Source organism: Rhineura floridana, chromosome 2 (genome assembly GCF_030035675.1).
Source record: "Rhineura floridana isolate rRhiFlo1 chromosome 2, rRhiFlo1.hap2, whole genome shotgun sequence".
In the NCBI taxonomy this organism is placed as follows: Eukaryota; Metazoa; Chordata; class Lepidosauria; order Squamata; family Rhineuridae; genus Rhineura; species Rhineura floridana.
In genome coordinates this window covers 143,036,874-143,055,663 of record NC_084481.1, presented here as the reverse complement: position 1 = coordinate 143,055,663, position 18,790 = coordinate 143,036,874, and the positions used below count along the sequence as shown (strand labels likewise).

The 18,790-nt window shown below is 41.1% G+C and overlaps 1 protein-coding gene across 7 annotated transcripts in view; it reads left to right on the top strand.

Annotated features, from left to right (window-relative positions):
• Positions 1 to 2,403: 2,403 nt before the first annotated feature.
• SHANK2 (SH3 and multiple ankyrin repeat domains 2) overlaps positions 2,404 to 18,790 on the top strand; it is a 655,745-nt gene continuing 639,358 nt past the window's right edge. For 3 of the 7 annotated variants that reach the window (XM_061610715.1, XM_061610716.1, XM_061610710.1), the window contains exon 1: positions 13,558 to 13,686. The gene's annotated coding sequence lies outside the window, so the exon portion shown is untranslated. Of the gene's footprint in view, positions 2,548 to 2,946; positions 2,999 to 13,557; positions 13,687 to 13,848; positions 13,979 to 18,211; positions 18,321 to 18,790 lie in introns of those variants that run through there. The other 4 variants (XM_061610714.1, XM_061610713.1, XM_061610711.1 and 1 more) reach the window with 4 other exon arrangements.

Below are 18,790 nucleotides of genomic sequence, written 5' to 3'. Positions count from 1 at the left end.
AATAATCAGACACAAAAAGAGATTATATTTGCATATGCTGCATTATATGTATATATTCAAATTTATAAATAATTACTATACTTTAATAAAAATAAAATGCATTTCATCATAGCAGGGAAGACTGTGACCAGGTGACTTCCCTGGCTGTCCAGGTGGGAACTGTTGGTGGACAAATCAAGGGCCCCGCTTTCTCTTCTTCATATGACTCTTTATCTTTAAAATGGACTTGGCCAGGCAGTCCTTCAGACAGAGGACTATTTTCTATCCAGCAGGGCACATGACCACCCAACATTTTGCATTCATTTCCCAAGAACTGCCATCCAATTGTCCTGGCAGCTCAAAAGCAGGGCATTTCATCATTCATTGGTGATCACTCATGGCCAAGTAAGATTGTCTTCCAAGATAAGGTCTTTAACGGTGGGTCTGTAAGTGACTGTGGAGACCAATTCTGGATCCACACAGCCTCCCACAGTGAGGACATAGGTTTCCAAATGGAAGATGGTTGCGATGAGGATTTGTTTGACGTGCCTTCCGCTTAGCTTGTTTGTCCCCTTCGCCCTGTATTTGTGCTTCTTCAAAGTCCATAGCACCTTTGATAATAGCCGACCTCCATTTGGGACGTTCGTGGGCCAAGACTTCCCAGTTGTTGATGTTCATGTTACATTTTTTTAGATTCGCTTTAAGAACATCTTTAAACCTTTTGCTGCTTTGGAAACGGTGATTAGGCATTTGAACAACATGGCCGGTCCAGCTAAGTTGATGTTGAAGGATCATTGTTTCAACACTGGTAGTCTTTGCTTCTTCCAAAACATTAGTCCGACTGTCTTCCCAAGTAATTTGCAGAATTTTCCGGAGGCAGCATTGGTGGAATCTTTCAAGAAGTTGGGAGTGGCATTTATAAATGGTCCGTGTTTCACAGGCATACAGTAAGGTCGGTAGTACAATGGCTTTGTAAATAAACATTTTGGTCTCCCTGCAAATATCCTGATCCTCAAACACTCTACGCTTCATTTGGGAGAATGCTCACTCACAGAGCTCAGATGATGTTGAATTTCAGCATCGATGTCAACTTTTACAGAGAGATGGCTGCCGAGATATAAGAAATGAGCAACAGAGGGATTGGTTCGCACCTGCTGATGAAGCACTTTGTTTTTTTTAATATTAAGTGACAGCCTAAGCTTTCCATATGCTTCTGCGAAGACATTTAGGATAATTTGAAGATCTTTCTCTGAATGTGCACAGACTACATTATCATTGGTATATTGAAGTTCTACGACTGAAGTTGACATTACCTTACTTTTTGCTTTCAGCCTACTGAGATTAAAAAGCTTTCCATTTGTTCGATATATGATTTCTACACCAGTAGGAAGTTGCCATCCAGTTGCTGCTGTCATCATCCAGTAGTATAAGGTAATACTGCCTTTTCTAAACATGATTGTTCACTTAGGTATCAAGGTTTAGAGCTTCTAGCCGCTGAACAGATTGGCAGGGTCAATTGCTTGAATTTCTCTGCCCCTTCTCACCTATGGATTCACTGGGTGGTTTGGGCATGTTTCTGTCTTTAAACCTTAGTGTTTAAAGTCTTTAAACCTTAGTGTTTAAACCTTAGTGTTTTTTCTTTCAGGTGAGAATAAGGCCTAGTCCTCACTGAGGTAGAAATCTGAGTATGGACAGCAGTATAGATTGCAGGCAGGGACTCATGATATAGCACTCCTACATACCAAACAATTCCCTGCATGTAGAAAACTGACTGGCAACAGCTCTTCAGAGTTTCAGGCAGAGGTTTTTCCCAGCTGTGCCTGGAGATAGCACATTCTGTCAAGCAAGTGCTCTACTTCAGTGATCCTTTGGATGACACCTAGTTTTAAGCCAAAAGCATAGCCAGTTCAGGTTTTCATATTTGAATTTAAGGCACTACAAAGGCACAAAAACAAACAAACCATTGGGTGTCACAAATGCAAATATCCTAAGAATGCCTTTCAATCTGGAAGTGTAATTGAATGTTGTTACACAGAAGCCGAAGAGAACTTTAGATGGTGAATAGTGGTATATAACCTTTGGGGGTTTTTTGTAAAAAATGTAATGTATATGTTCTAGTCAATGCTGCTTCATCATTTTGAATACAAGCACAAGAAATGCTATAAAAAGGGGGGGAAGGAAAGAAAGTATTTTGAGAATTAGCTTAGCTCCTTAGCTCCTCTCGATATATGCAGTACTGCATAGTGAATAATCACCTCCTTCACAGAACGGAGTGTACACAAGGACTGTGTCAATGATAAACAGAATAGGTCAGCCCCACTTGACCGGCTCTTCCACGCTTTGTTCCTAGGTGACTTATGGGGAGGAGTGGGAAACGGGAGCGCTGCTCCCTCTTTTACCACAACTGCACTTTCTGTGGAGATTTTTGTGTGTGTGAGCTGCATATGTATATAAAAATCAAGAAAAAGGTTGGTTATCGTCATTTGCGCCCTCAGGAAATGTAGCCTCTCTCGCAGACCCAGCTCGTCTCGGCTGCAGAGCCCTTCTCTGTGTGCCTTTCTTTATGAGGTGAGTTGCTGGAAGTGAGGCGTGAAGAGACCTCTTCTCCTCTTGGGGCGGGGGAGCGGGCAGAGGAAGAAGCCGGGCACCGATCGCCTATTGTCACACTGCACCTATTTGCAGCGTGTGCAAGGGAGCGCGGCGCCCAGCCTGCTGGGGAGTCGTTTCTCTCTCTCCATTTCCCTCCCTTTTCCCAAGCGGGCACTCCCGGCAAGTTGCAAGGCGTCCTGGCGTTTTGCACCGGATCCTTCCACATTCCCACCCTAACTTTTAAGCTGCGTTCCCCGCTACAAAAACATGACGGATTACAAAACGAGCGGCGAAGGGATAAGCAGCAACGCCAACTCTTTCGAGTTGAGGCTGGGGTGACAGTGTACAAGGGTAGTGCGGGGAGGAGAGGGCGACTGCCGTCTCCGGCTGAAAAGCCCGCCAAGCCCGCGCCTGGCTGCTACGGTAACAGGTAAGAAGCAGCTCCTGTTGCAGAGAAGTCCTTCCGTTTTGTTCGCTCCCTCGACTGCGGGCTAAGTAAACAAAAGCTTGCTTGGGTGTGTTTGTGGGGGGTGTCGTCCGGTTCTGGGGTTTTGAGAGACGGGAGATATTCTCAGTGTTCAGAACATTAATTTGTTCTCCTAATTTCCTTCTGAATTTTAAAACTGCGATTCTGTACGCGCTTACTTGGGAGCAAGTCTCAGTGGACTTCCTAGTGAAGCCTCTTTCCCAGGGAATATGCACAAGAGCGAGAGTTGTACAATTAATCCCCCCGCCCCGTTTCAGCGCCTCCCGGCTGTGTGAATGAATGAAGGAAATAAATGAAAATAACAATTGGGAAAGAGGCGCCTCCGTTTTTCACTGCAGTTCGGTCCACAGTCACTTGAAATTAGTCGGATTTATTCCTATACGTGCACCGGACTGGGCTGGAACACAGATTTACTTTGTGCCAATAAAATTCCATCGATTTCAAGTGGCAAGTCACTGTGTTTAGAATTTCAGCCTTAGGGTTTTAATCCTCGTCAAGGGGAAGCCCGTCCATCCTCTGTGCAAATAGTGTGCGGTATGTTACATGGCCAAAGTCACGACTATGCATTGTCAATGGGAGGAGTATTAAAGCGTTCCTTTCTTTTTTCTTCTGAGAACACACGTTCTCCTCACAGCTTGATTTGTGGGTATTGCATCTGATATATATACCTTTGTCGTTTCCCATAGAGAAGGATGCAGGGGGAAATTAAGATCGTGCTTAAGGTCCCCACAAAAGAGAATGGCACAGCACATTTCTGACTAAACTATGTATGCTAAGAATAAGATCTATAAATGCATGAACACAATTCTCCCCCCCTCCCCGTAAGAAAAGACTGAGAAATTAAATAAAAGGGAGAGGACTCGTTCAGTTTGTTCCTGCTTGTCTTTTAGGTTGTCCTTTATAAATTGCCTAAGTGGTAGTAACAAAGAATTCAGTGTATTCAGAAATAAGACCCAAAGACCCTGAGGCAAGCAGCTCTCATAAAAGAACAGATGGGGAGTGCACCGTGGAAAAACTGAACATAAGGTGGCACTCTTGGAGAGTTGTGGCACTTCTTTTTCGCTGTGTACTGTTTTATGTTTGTCATGGAAAGAATGGGGTTACCCATCTCATTGGTGATAGGGAAGCATTACCTGCTGAATTTCTGCATTTTATGCTGCTTTTCAAGGCACATTGCCCCCATCAGGAGGTTAAGTGTGATGTAGTGGTTAGAGTGTTAGCCTAGTACCAGTGAGACCAGGGTTCAAATCCTCAGCCATTGAAGCATGCTGGGTGACCTTGAGCCAGGCACAGTCTCTCAGCCTAATGTAAAGGAGAGAGAGAGAGAGAGAGAGAGAGAGAGAGAGAGAGAGAGAGAGAGAGAGAGAACCATGTAATCCACCTTGGGGTCCTTGGAGGAAAGGTGGGATATAAATGTAATAATAAACAGACAACAGAAAATGTTGGGCATTCTTAATATGGTTCCCATTTTTTTCTGGCAGTGCTGAACCTTTAATAGTCAGATGACATTCAAAAATTCAACAAGTGCAGGTCTTACTATCATTAAGTACCCTGTCAGGAAAAAATGTAGCAATTTGAGCTGCCAAAACGGCTTTGTCATGGTAATAGTGGAGACAGAAGTTGATTATCCCATCTTTAACATCAAGGGGTAGTCCACATAATTAATTCCATGTTTAAGACTGAGGCCTTAACTCTGAGAAATGTAAGGAAACAGTGTGCTCTATCCTCATGTTACGCTGTGAATGCATATTTTATTGCCTCACCGTATTAAGTGTTTGGTATTTATGAAGGAATTTGGCGTTTCACTTATCTTGATATAGTAGACAGTTTTGTAGGATGGAGTTTTGGTACTTGGAGCTGGACATTTGTGTTTATTAGGGGCTTCTCTGTTCTTCAGATTTGCCTAGTACAAGCAGGGCAAGAGAAAGCTGTAATTCCACACAGTCCTTCAAATGCTGCTTCTGCTTCACTGCCTAGCCAGAGGCAATACTGTGAGCAGTAAAACTTCCTGATCTTTTCAGGTCACAGTATCCCTATTAATTGCATGCATAAATGCTGCTATAATTTTTATTAAGCAGTAGCTAAATCCATATTTTAAACACCTAAGTTGACATGTAGGCTGTGTAGCATGCTTCAGTGGCTATTAAGCTGCAACATTAATGTACTCAGTTTTCATAGCATCAGTTTAATATGGACAGCTTGCTTATAATTGAATCAAAACTGGATTGTTAGCTGGATGACAATTTCTAATACTACTGAATATGCTGGTCACCTCTTGTGCCATACAAAATGAATATGATTCATCAGTTTGCCTGATATAAAAGGAATCCATTGAGTAAAAATCCTGCTACAGTTTCCCCCAAACATTTCTCAAGAGGATGTTGCAGAGTAGTGATCTCAAGTTTCATAGGAACTTTTAAGTCCACCCTTACATGTGCATTGGAAAATCCCTCAAATGTAGGCCATACTGAACTGAAATCTCTGATTGGGGCTCAGGAAAAAAAAGATTTGAATCTTGCCTTGATTATTTAACAAGTTTTTCAATCTGAATTTCACATATATGAAGTGAGCTTATTGACATTCAGGCCAGGTCTACACTTGTAGCAGAATGAGATGGTAGAATCTGGAGACTGGAGTGCACCACTCCAGGGGATGAGTAGGAGGTGCCATATTTAAATGTTCCCTTGTGTAAAAAAAAGGCCTAGCAAGTAAAAAGCTAGCACACCTGAGAAAAATGTTCTAGCATTTTTCTATTGTAAACCGCCCAGAGAGCTTCGGCTATGGGGCGGTATACAAGTTTAATAAATAAACAAATAAATAAATAAATAGCAGCCCAACTTATTCCTTACAGTGCTAGGCATACATGGAGGATTTTTTTTATATTAAAAATGTTGTCTGAAGTAGTACTGTCCATTCACTTTTCACGTTATCCCCTGCATTTTGCTGCTTGTGTAGACCAGACCCTCAATTTAAAATTCAGTTAAGGAACTTTAAACAAGAGTTAAATGGTGTTAAGGACTTTAAAATGCTTTTGTTAAAACAGAAGTAACTGTTAGTGTGAACGCAGCCAATGGAAGAAGTTAAAAGTGACCGGGACACAATGTATGGACTCCTTTAAAAAAAATGTAATAGACTAACTCCAACTTTATTTGTGCATCTTCCCTTGCCATGATTCCTTTGTACTTCTCTCAGGAGGATGTGTCTTACCTCTATACCATTCACACTCTTTTTAAGCCGAGCAACCTATGTTCACACAAACATGGGTGTCATATTCATGATTCCACAGTTATGTGGAGACTTCAGGATAGTCTAGAATTCTTCATGGACTTTCTTACAGTGTTGGTTTCTATACGCTCTGGTGTATGCAGAAGCATTCAGAGTGTGGTGTAGTGGTCAGAGTGTCAGACTGGGACCTGGGAGGCCAGGGTTCAAATCCCCACTCGGCCATGGAGCTCATTGGGTGACCTTGAGCTAGTCACTGTCTCTCAGCCTAACTTACCTCACAGTGTTGTTGTGAGGATAAAATCGGGAGAGCCACATTTGTACATCACCTTGTGCTCTTTGTAGGAAAGGTGGGATAGAACTGTAATAAATAAATAAAATTTGTAAGAACAGTTGGCTAATCATTATTTATTTATTTAAAATATGTCTATGACACTCTTCACCAACATTAGTTCCAGAGCGATTTAGAAGTGTATCAATGAACAAATAGCTCAGGAGTAGGATATATACTCTTCTTTAAAAGTATTCCTGTTCTTGCCTTGTTTGAGACCTATACAACTTGTGACCCACAAAACCCTCTAGCCATGTATGCTAGCAAAGAAAGGATCCACAATCAAGGGATCAACAAACTTCCTGCTTTTTCTTCTTTTAAGAACCACATTAATGGCTTGTAGGCTTGTGGGACAGGTTGCAGGTTATTATGTCCTGCTTTTAACCTTCTAGCTCAGCATGAATAATAGAGAAGGCCATGTTTACGAAAACAGGTATTTCAGTTTAACAAACACATTAAAAGTACTAAACACTACTTAACCCATGGCTAACCCATCTCTTTTACACACACACTCATACAGACTTAGTCTCTCTCTCTCTCTCTCTCTCTCTCTCTCTGGGCTGGTTCACATGGAGATTTAATGTGATGTGGGTGCCACCTGCACCCCTGTTTAATTCGCACAGGTTACATGATGTTGCAGACAAAGGGAAGGTGTGTTGCTGCTTTTCCCTTTAAATCCAAATCAAAGCAACCTGCTGAAAATGCCATAATGAAACAAAAACCATTTCCACTTTGCTGCGGTGCTCCCATATTGGCTCTTTCCTTTGATGTTTTTTGTTGGGGGATAGATCGTCACTTTCAGATACTCCCCTTTCTCTGCCCACTGGGAATAAATGAATTCGATTTTACTTCCAGTGGCTCAAGAAGCAACTTCCAACTGAATGCTCCCGAACTGCTGCAATCCTCCTTTCTTTCACCCCTTACTCACCCAGTAAACTGCCTTCCTTCACTCCTGTTCTTTCGAACTCTTTCCACTGAAACTCTCTTGGGCTTTGCAAAAGCGAAGCTGACCTAACCTGGGGTGGTGGTGTAGTCATTGTCTACAATAGACTACATTGTCTAGTCAGTGTCATGTCAATTTCATGCTGAGGCGCTCTCTGCTTCAGCCTTTAAGCCCCAACAGTCATGGGGATTGCACCCCTCTCTCCATTCTGAGTTCCATACACCCAATTACTGACATGACAGAAGGTGTGCGTGTGCGCACACGCACACACACACATACTCTTCCACTAAAAATTGCATTTCATAAGTACTTAAAAAGGGGGTTTCAGCAAACCCTCTCCCCTTCTCCACTAGTAATATTCTGGAAGGAGCAAACATGTAAATTTGGGGGCGGGGCCACAAGGAAACAGCGATACTGAATGTGAATGGAAAACAGTGGATTGGAAGGTAGTGGAAAACACCGGATTGGAAGAGTGTGTGAATGTTGAAAATCTAACGTGATGGGAAAAGCTTTAACTTTAATATGAAGTTCAGCTCCCATGTGAATCAGCCCTCTCTCTCTCTCTCTCTCTCTCTCTCACTCACTCACACACACACACACACACACACACACACACGCAAAATCACACAGCCAACACACATAGCAGGTAGACTGTCTCACACACACAAGCAGTGGACTCACTCTTTCTCATAGACATAGACAGACATACAGTCCCTCTCTCCCTCTCCCTCTCTCTCTCTCTCCCTCTCCCCCCCTCTCTCTCTCACACACACACACAGAGAGAGAGACTTCCCCACATTGCCCCTCTCCCCTACTCATCAGATTGATCTGATGAGTAAAGGGAGAGGAAAGTCTGCATCCTCATTTTTGTGTTGGGGTGGGTAGAGTGGTTTCAGCTTCTCTGCCTAGAACAATGCAATGATGGGGGTCAACATCAACCCCTCCTTCTGCATATCAGATCAATCTGATGAGCAAAGGGAGATCTCCTCCCCATTATCATGAGGCATTGGCGCCTGATGGGGAAGGGGCGAGTGATGCAGTGGCTTTCAATGCAGCCAGATGTCCTCGTCCTGCACCTTGTTTCAGGGTGTTCCATAGGGTTTCTCTCAGATCTCTGTTCCCTGTTCTAGGGTGGGTGGTGGATGGGGAGAGGAAGTTGCTTTGGAAAGCTTCATTTCAAGTTCCAAATAAATCCGGAAGTGCTTAACAGGAACCTTTCTGTGCACTGCAGAAGTGATTCAGAATAGGGAAACAGCAGGTAATGCTTCTGCTGCTGTTAGTGACCTTCTAAAAGTGTCATCCCATCCAAATAGGCCCATGGTGTGGAGCACCGCAGTGGGGAACAAACTTGGTAGTGGTATCTCTCTCTCTCTCTCTCTCTCTCTCTCTCTCTCTCTCTCTGTGTGTGTGTGTGTGTGTGTGTGTTTTAAAGAAAATTGCCAAATTGTTGGAGATCTTAGGTGAGTCATAAAAAACTTTTGGGAGGTTGGATCCAGCACATGGGCCACCAGTTAGCTACCCCCTGTTTACAGTTTGAAGAAGGATGAATCAGGGAAATAAAAGGGAACACACTTCTGTTTTAAGAATAGGTACCACTCTACTGTTCAATTGTTTATTTATGTGCAAAAATAAGGCCCACTGTCCATCTTTGCAACATGTTTTGTCTACTCCATTTCAGTGTGGGGTTTGGTGGTTGTGTGCGTGTGGGGAATATAAACTCATGGACTGAAAAAGAATGGTGATAGACTATGTAGTCTGAATGCTTACACTGATTTGGGATGAAATAGTATGTGAGTACTGGGAATGGATAATACTCTGAATTGAGTTCTACAAGAACAGGGATAATTTTGGTATGGACCTAGCTCAGATGGTAAGCCTCAGAAGATTTTTTTTTGGTATGGCATCCGACAAAATATATTCCTTTGAGTCAGTTTTCCTTACATTTTTCTATCATTGTTTCCCAGTATCTTGTTTTTCTGTGTCCTATTGAATCCAAGACTTAATTTAGTGCTTTAAGGAGTAGTGCCAGAAATATAACAAAGTCATTCTAAAGAACTGAGTGCATCTGAGCATGTGCAAAATGATTTCTCCCTCAAAACTGAGTAACCACAATCAGGCCAACATGCAACCTCAAATTGAAGGTAAGGGCTTTCAGTGAAGATAGTGTGGCTTTCACTGATGTTGCAGACTTGTCACTTTAAAAATTAAGCACAGGGAAGGTATCTTGTTGAGTTCCCATTGCTAATTTTAAGAACAGATGGTGGTATTTAGCCTGCTCTATTGTTTTTAGCTACCTTGATTTGTTTGATTGTGTGTGTGTGTTTAATAGTGTTCTATTATGATTGTTTATTTAATGTTCTATACCCTGCCTTGGTATTTGTGGATGAAGGACAGAATATAAATATATTAAATAAATGAATAAATAAGCTTTGTGATGGGCACCCTCTGTGATGGGGCTTGACTTCATAGATAAGCCCCAAATGGTTTTCTAGGCCTCAGAAGGTGGTGCATTTTTCCCAAGGGAAAGACTGCCATATATCAACACCATATCAGTACCTCATGAATGCTTTCCCTTCTGCTGCTGAGGAAGAGGAAGGATGGTGAAGACAAGAGGCTTCTCTGTTATATTTGATCCCCCTTCCTATCTGTTTGAGTATATTATTATTATTTATTTTATTTGTTGCACTTTTAAACCACCCTTTAGCAACAGGCTCTCAGGGCGGTGTACAACAGGATAAAACCACATTTAAAACCAGCAAATGTGGATTACAACATATAAGTATAAAAACACATTAAAAACAGATTAAGACAAAATTAATAGAAGTTACAATTAATTAACTATAACATTAAAATTAAAAACTAAGATTAAAATGCCTGGGCAAAGAGGTAGGTCTTTACCTGGCGCCGAAAAGATATCAAAGAAGGCGCCAGGCGTATCTCGTCAGGGAGGGCATTCCATAATTCGGGGGCCACCACCGAGAAGGCCCTAGATCTCGTTATTGCTCTCCGGGCCTCCTTGTGAGTTGGAACCCGGAGAAGGGCCTTCGACGTCAAGCGCAGCGAATGGGTAGGTTCATAGTGGGAGAGGCGTTCCATCAGGTATTGCGGTCCGGTGCCGTTAAGGGCTTTATAGGTAAGAACCAACACTTTGAATCTGGCCCAGAAACGTATTGGTAGCCAGTGCAGAGACAGAGAGAAGGTGGAAACAGTAGCCAGAGAAGGAATGATTTACAGCAGAAAATTGGTGCGGTCCTCAAGTCGACTAGGAAGAATGTTCCAGATAAGGGCACATGGCTGTTTTTTCTTAAAAATGAAAATTGTTATTTAAAGCACATGTTTTAAAAAATTTGAATTAATATCATGTGTAGTTTGGCCCAGAAAGAGAAAAAGAATGCAATCATGTGAGGAGTTTTGAGTACAACCTAATTTCAGGCACCTTACTGGTATGTTATTTTTGTACTCAATATATTATTATTAGGTACAATCTAATGTCAGACACTTTATTGGTATATTATTATTGTGTTGAAATAATAATAATTATTTTATTTCTACCCCACCCCAATAGACCACAAGACAATCCATCATTTGCAGTATTTGACAGAGTAAAGCCTAGAATGAAAATGTTAGGTCCAAACCCAACATGCAAGCTGTCACTGTCTACTCAGCTCACATCCACCCGGGAAGGTGCGGAGTTGAGAGCAATAACCCACTGCCAGAGATCAGGAAATAAGTTGCCAAAATTACCTTTGCAAAGGGGTCCCAAAACCTGCCAGCAAGTTGCCTTTCAGAAGTGGGAACCCCATTTATTGAAATACAGTAGATTATATAGATTCCCCAGTGGTTACAAAAATGGGGAGCAGACGTCATAAACTACAAGAAAAATAACTGTAGACAAAGTAACTTTTAGATATGTAAAGAGGGGTGCTTAAAGTAACAAAGCTAGGAACATCTTGCTTCTTTTGCAGACATTCACTTGCATAGTTTGTGCAACCTTGAGATAAGCGCTAGGAGCCAAAAGAACAAAGTACAGATAGGAAAAGGGGAGTATTGAAACAAGAGAGGCCCTTCAGTGGGGGATACATTCAGGTTACATTTCTGCATTTACAAACAGATACGTGTAGAAATCTATAGACATGTTAAAAGAAACATTAGCTTTCTTTGTGCTCAGGGTCAGCAATATGATACAATCTATAGGGTATTGATATTGAATGCATAAGGAAGGGAGTCATCTCCAGTTTATTCAGGCTTTTATTTACCCAGCCACCTGGAGTGTGGGGTCAGGTCAGGGGGAAATAAACCGATATCATGTTTATATCAATCTTCATTTTCTTAACCCAACAAAAACAATAAAATCTTAAACTAACAATGTAAAATAACACATACAACAGCAGCATAATAATTAGTTTATTTATGGTCTGCGGCATCCTGATGTCAGCATGTTCTGATGTCAGCTCCCCAAAAGCCAGCACCATCAGCTGGCATTGAAATGCCACCAATGAATGGGACAATTGAACTGCCACAGGGAGGGTGCTCCATAGTTATATGTTGGGGTAAGTTGAAGTTAGTCTGTACATCTTTCTTCACACTGTATTTTCCTCATGCTAATAAACAGAACATTTGAGGAGGTAAAAGAAAAGCCTGTCACAAATGACATTGAGCATCTTCTGGCCAGCCTTGGAATAATTCCTAAAGCCTGATGGTGCTGAGATGCTAGAATGCAGTCCACCGCTTGAGACTGTGGATGCGTGAATCACATTTTGAGTAGGCCATATATTAAATTCCCATTCAGAAATGCTGCAGAGCTGGTCTAGAACTTTTTTTTACTTGCTATGCTAGTTTTCTAGTGTGTGTTTTTTTTAATGTAGGGAAACATCCCCACCTGTAGTCTGAAATGTTAGTCCTCATTTATTCCAACGTCTTCATTATTAGTTGCTTATCATTAAAATGTGGCCAGATGTGGGCAAGAGAACTTACCTATGTGCCTTTGGATGCACCTATCAGTCTAATTTGAATGGGACCCTCCATAGCTACCCATTGTTAGTAAGTCAATACAGTCTTGTTAGCAAGTCAGTACACATCCACTTGGGCTACAAATCTGTGGTGTTCTAATAGGATGTGTATAGTGCCTGAGTGCCCAGTTTAAATGATACACTGTTCTGTGAATGCTGAACACTTAAATTATTTGTGCCTGTCAGTATCCCAACTTTCCCTCATGCTAATAAACAAAACATTTGGGGAGCTAAAAAAAAAAGACTTCCATTTCCAAAGACAACATTTCACACTATCTTACTTCCTTTGGGCTGCTTCTTCACTGGACATATACTGAGGAACAGCCATGCTTTAGCCACATATTTTTCATCTGCAGGACTCATGATTGAAACATGTTCCTCTCACTTTTTCCCTGTTCAGCTTTTTTTTTTAACTTGGTAAAGCCATCTTTTTTTAAACACAGTAGAACAGCTGTGCAATTTCCTCATGTGTAAATTATCCACTACACAGCTGTTTCAAACTATGTGGCCAGTAATTGTGCTCTAACCATTCTCTTTCCTATGGTCTCTCTCTTTCTCCCCTCTCTAGGAATCATCTTTAGTACTTTAACCCTTCACTTTCCAAATAACATTGCTCTTGTATCAGTTTCTCCCACCCTTACATTTCAGCAGGAGTGGAGACAATCTTGATCAGGAGTGCAGTGAGGGTCACATTACCCCCCCCAAAAAAATTTGGGGGCTGTGGAAATGGGCTGATCACTTGGCTACAGAATGTTTGGATTCTAGGAGTTGGGAAGCAGAGTTGCTATTCCACTTCCTGCTTAAAGAAGAATAGCAATGTTTGTATGCTGCTGTATGGTTTATGCCCAGAAGCACTGAAGATAATGCTATTGAGAAGCCCTTACTTTCTCCTCAGTCCTTTTCCTCTTACATATGACTTGGCTTTGGTGTGTTGTGTGATTGGTAGGAGAGAGAGAGGAGGTTGGGCTGTGGGACAACCAGACTCAGGTTCATTGTTCTATATTTGTAACTGAAAGTCAGAGCGCTCCCTGGAAAGTTTGCTTTCTATAATACTGTTCCTCTTTTTTGCACCAGCTTTGCTAAGAACTGATATTTTGAGGATTTATCTCTTTCAGACATGTCACAGGTAAGTTTCTATATATCAGATGGATTGTTTGGGACAAGTAAGCTAGAAGAAACAGGGAGTAGAAACACGCTGCTTCTTGCAACAAGTGAAATGCATTTCAGAAAGGACAAATACATTACATAAGCAGCACCAATACAGTCTTTGCTCTCATGTTTCTGGCTTCAGTTTCACTGAAAGATTTTAGCTTTGTTTGTTTTAAGAGGGAGAGGGACATCAGACAGAATAGTGCGCTTGTATAAACGGATTGGAAGTCCTCTTGAAAGTGTGTGATCAAACCCCTTATTTTGTTCACGTAAGTTCTTAACAAAACTACCATGTGGTTATTTGCATTTCTCTCCAGAATAAAGAACCCTACCAAGTTTTGCAATCTTTCAGTAGGAGAATAGGTGAGGGAAATATCTGTCTGTGACCTTTTTTTCTTTTCTGGTTTTCCATACATGCTCACCCACCTGCGTGGAACCAGTATTGCTAAAGGTGGCTGTTGCTTCCCTTGGCTAACTTAACAGGCTTTTTTCCTTTTCAAAATAAAATGCACATGTAGCAAAGTACTTTTCATGAATTCAGACGGTTTACTAATTCACTTTTATCTGTGTTGGGTGCAAACCTTTTATGTCTGTATAGCAAAATGCTGATTTTAAGGACAGTTTCTAATAAGTTGAAATTGTAACTTTTTAATAAGTTGATTTTATCAGGAATTAACATGCTTTTCACATTAAAGTCATTTCAAAGAAAAACTCAGGGCCAGTTACACAGTCCCCTTTACTTGTGCCCAGATATGGGTTTTGAGTTCATTTGCACTATAGCCAAGCATGTCTTGATGGCTCTCCAATTACTTCAGCATTTGATCAAATTACTGTTCTTCCCATGATGAAATAAGTAAACCTTATCCAGTACCTAATTTATAAATGGAGAGGAACAGTGGCTGAAGTCTGCTCCTTCTTTCCTAGGTTTCTTGTGTGTTTCTATCTTGAGTATATTGTGATATACTATAAGAACACGATGATGCAGAAAAGACCTTCTGCACATGCTTAAAAACCATTTCCCTCTTATTACTGCTTCACATATTCCAATATTCAGAGCTAATATCGAAAGCAGATTCTAGGCACAGTTGAAGCCCCATCTTAAGCAACCTTGGTACTCACAAGAACACAGAAGAGCCCTGCTAGATCAGGCCAAGTCTAGCATCCTGTTCTCACAGTGGCCAACCAGATTCCTATGGAGAACTCACAAGGAGAACTTTAGTGCAACAGCACTCTCCCCAGTTGTGAGCCACTGAGTTGATCACAGTGAGCCAGTGAACTGATAACTTTGACACATTCCCAACTGCAACATGGACATGCTGTACTATATCTTGGTACATTTAGGTGAATGAGGTGTTTATCATGACATTCCAGTCTGTATTTGTAGTGAATTACATCCATGGTGCATTGTTGTGCAATCCAGGCAAGAAAACAACATACTCACGGTGGTCAATGTGGCCTTTCTCTTTTGAAGCAACTGTTGTTTGTAGAAGTCTGACTTTTGATTGAATGGCTTTCTGTGCTTTCTGTTGTAGCCTTCTGAATGATTCAGTACTTGTCCCGTGAAACTGAATGTATTTCAGCTGTATCATGATTCATTCTGATAATCAGCGCTGAAGGGACCAAGTTGATATTGAATGTTTTTCTTTGGCATTTTTAAGGTTTAACATATTTGACTTTATTAGGGAGACTAGTTTCTGCAGTGCAGTATTCATTATCATAACATATCTGGAGTCCTTACATGGGGTAAGTGTAGGAAGAGCCCTAGTGGATCAGACCAGAGGCACATGTTATCCAACATTTATTCTCACAATGGTCAGCCAGATGCCTATGGAAAGTCCAAAGCAGGATATAGAAGCACTACCCTTTCTCTTGCTGTTTGCTTCCTTCAGTAGCATTCTGCCTCTGATATTGGAGGAAATATAGTGCCTTGCAAAAGTAATTAGACCCCTGACCAATGCTCTCATATCATTGAATTATAAATAGAACATTGCAGTTTTGTTTTGTATGCTATTTTATTTTGAAACACTGAAACTCAAAATCAATTATTGTAAAGTGACATTGGTTTTATGTTGGGAAATGTTTGTAAGAAACATAAAAAACTGAAACATGTTGTTTGTATAAGTATTCAACCCCTGTGCTGTGGAAGCTCCCAGTTTACACAGATCAAAGAAATTGCCCTATCGAAGACACAATTAGCTTACCATTGGCCTCCATCTGTGAACCATTAAAGTTGCTGTCACATTGTCAGGATAAAAAACCCCACTGTTGAAGGAACATTGGTCAGGCTGTGGATCTGAAGGAAAATGAAGACCACAGAGCATTCTACAGAAATGAGAGATAACGTAATACAAATGCATAGATTAGGAAAAGGGTACAAAATAATATCCAAGGGTTTGGATATCCCAGTGAGCACAGTTGGATCAATAATCATCCCAGCGAGCACAGTTGGATCAATAATCAGGAAGTGAAAACTGCATCACACCACCCAGGGACTGCCAAGGAAAGGCTGTCCCTCAAAACTCGATGCTCGAACAAGAAGGCTTGTGAGAGAAGCCACAGAACAATCACTTTGAAGGAGCTACATTCAGAGTAATGGTGCACCAGTCAACCATATTAAGAGCTCTGCATAACACTGGCCTGTATGGGAGGGCAGCAAGAAAAAAGCCGTCACTCAGAAAGTACCATCTGAAAGCACGTCTGGAGTTTGCCAGAAAGCATGAGAGTGCCCCAGCTGCAATGTGGGGAAAGGTTTTATGGTCAGATGAGACCAAGATAGAGCTTTCTGGCCAAAACTCAAAGCACTATGTGTGGCACAAAGGTAACACTGCCCATGCCTCAAGACACATCATCCCTACAGTGAAGTATGGTGGTGGCAGCATCATGCTGTGTGGATGCTTCTCATCAGCAGGGACTGGGCATCCTGTTAAAATTGAAGGAAGAATGGATGGAGCAAAATACAGGGAAATACTGCAAGCGAACCTGCTTCAGTCCACTGAAAAACTGAAGCTTGGGAGAAAATTCCCTCTTCATCACGACAATGATTGCACACGCAAGGCCAAAGCAACATTGAAGTGGCTCAAGGACAAAAAGGTGAATGTCCTACAGTGGCCCAGTCAAAGTCCTAATTTCAGTCCCATTGAGAATCTGTGGCGCTGTTTGAAAATTGCGGTCCACAAGCAACATCCAACCAACCTGAATGACTTGGAGCAAATCTGCCAAGAAGAATGGGCCAAAATCCCTCCGACGCTGTGTGCAAAGCTGGTACATACCTAACCCAAAAGACTTAAAGCTGTTATTGCAGCAAAAGGTGGCTCTACCAAATATTAATGTGTGTGGGTTGAATACTTATGCAAGGAACATGTTTCAGTTTTTTATGTTTCTTACAAACATTTCCCAACATAAAACCAATGTCACCTTACAGTAGTTGATTTTCAGTTTCAGTGTTTCAAAATAAAATATCATACAGAACAAAATTACAATGTACCCTTTGTAATTCAGTAATATGAGAGCATTGGTCAGGGGTCTGATTACTTTTGCAAGGCAGTGTATGCTGTCATTAAGACTAGTAACTTAGCCTTATCCTCTGTGAATTTGTTTAGTCTGATTTTAAAGCTGTCTAAGTTGGTGGCTCACACTACATCTTGTGGTAATGATGTCCATAATTTAACTCTGTGCTGTGTTGCATATAAGGATTATTTGATACTGAATGTTTAGCTGCAACCATAGAATAGAATAGTAGAGTTGGAAGGGGTCTATAAGGCTATTGTGTCCAATCCCCTGCTCAGTCCTGTCTCACTGATGTACACCTCTATTTGTGCATTTTCAAACATGTTTGTCTTACAAGTTTTGTTAACTGCAGCTTTTGTGTATGAAATATGTTTTATGTTCATTTGTGTGTTTGCAAGACAATATAATGGAAAGTGCTTTTGAAATCAACCTATTGTTACAAAAGATGTTAGAAGCATTTTTTTAAAAAATGGAAAGCTGTAATTACTTTTCAAAAGCCCTTTAATTTCATGCCTTAGGAAAGTATAGCCTCTGGCAATATTATTACATTAATATATAAAGATGGATGTGAATAATAATATATAATAAAATGTGCTATAATTATATCCAAAGAATGGCACAATTAGTTCTGTGAACCCAAAGGTTACTCAAACAGCAGCTCCTCCCCATGCTGCATGGCAAATAACATTTGAAATTGAGAAAAGTTTAAAACAGTTTGTGATATGACATGGCTCTTCAGATAAAAAAGAAGTATCTCAGTGGACATGTCAAAGCCCCTGGGCACACCTGTAGTAGGTCTGGATTCCAGCCACTGAATTATTTACTTATGCTATATTTAATTTTTAACCAGGATAGGAGAGTTAGAGGTAACTGGTAAAAAACAACAACATCTAGACTGACATGGATATTCAGGTTATTACCTAGGTTTGAATGGCTGTTGTGAATATCATAGATATAAAGTGTCCATGGAACCCTGAAATTAGAGTTCTTGTAGTATGCTAAAGCCTACTTCAGAAATACATATACAGCTGATTCGGTCCAAATGTCACAGAGGTGAAGAACGAAGGAACTCATGCTTTCACTTTTTCCTCACTTCTTAAAGAGGTAAGGAGGGACTCAAAATATCTTATTTAAAAATCTCAAACAGAAATTATTTTGCACAAACCCCATTATGCAGAAGCACACCAAAAGACATTTCAGGTGGTTTTTGTTAATCTAAATTGATTATTTTTGAAGGCAGCATAAATATGACCTTAGGGAGACAGTATTTGATTTCTTAGGTAGGGAACCTCTGGGCTATAGGTCAAATGAAAGTGGCCAGGTCTCCTCACTTGGCTTGTGACAGTTTTGCCCAAACCATGTCCACCTGTGTCCATCACCTGTCATACGAAGCTGTGGTGTCAAATTCAAAAGGATTTTCTTTTTTCCCCAAGTCACTACTTTAATTCAGTGCTTTTTGAACTGGGTCTCTTTTTTTTTCTGTCACCCTGCCCACCTATAAAAGTGACTTGCAAAGGGTGGGCCAACTCTGAATCTGACCTGCAGCAAGATCTACTTTTCCACCCCTATTGTAG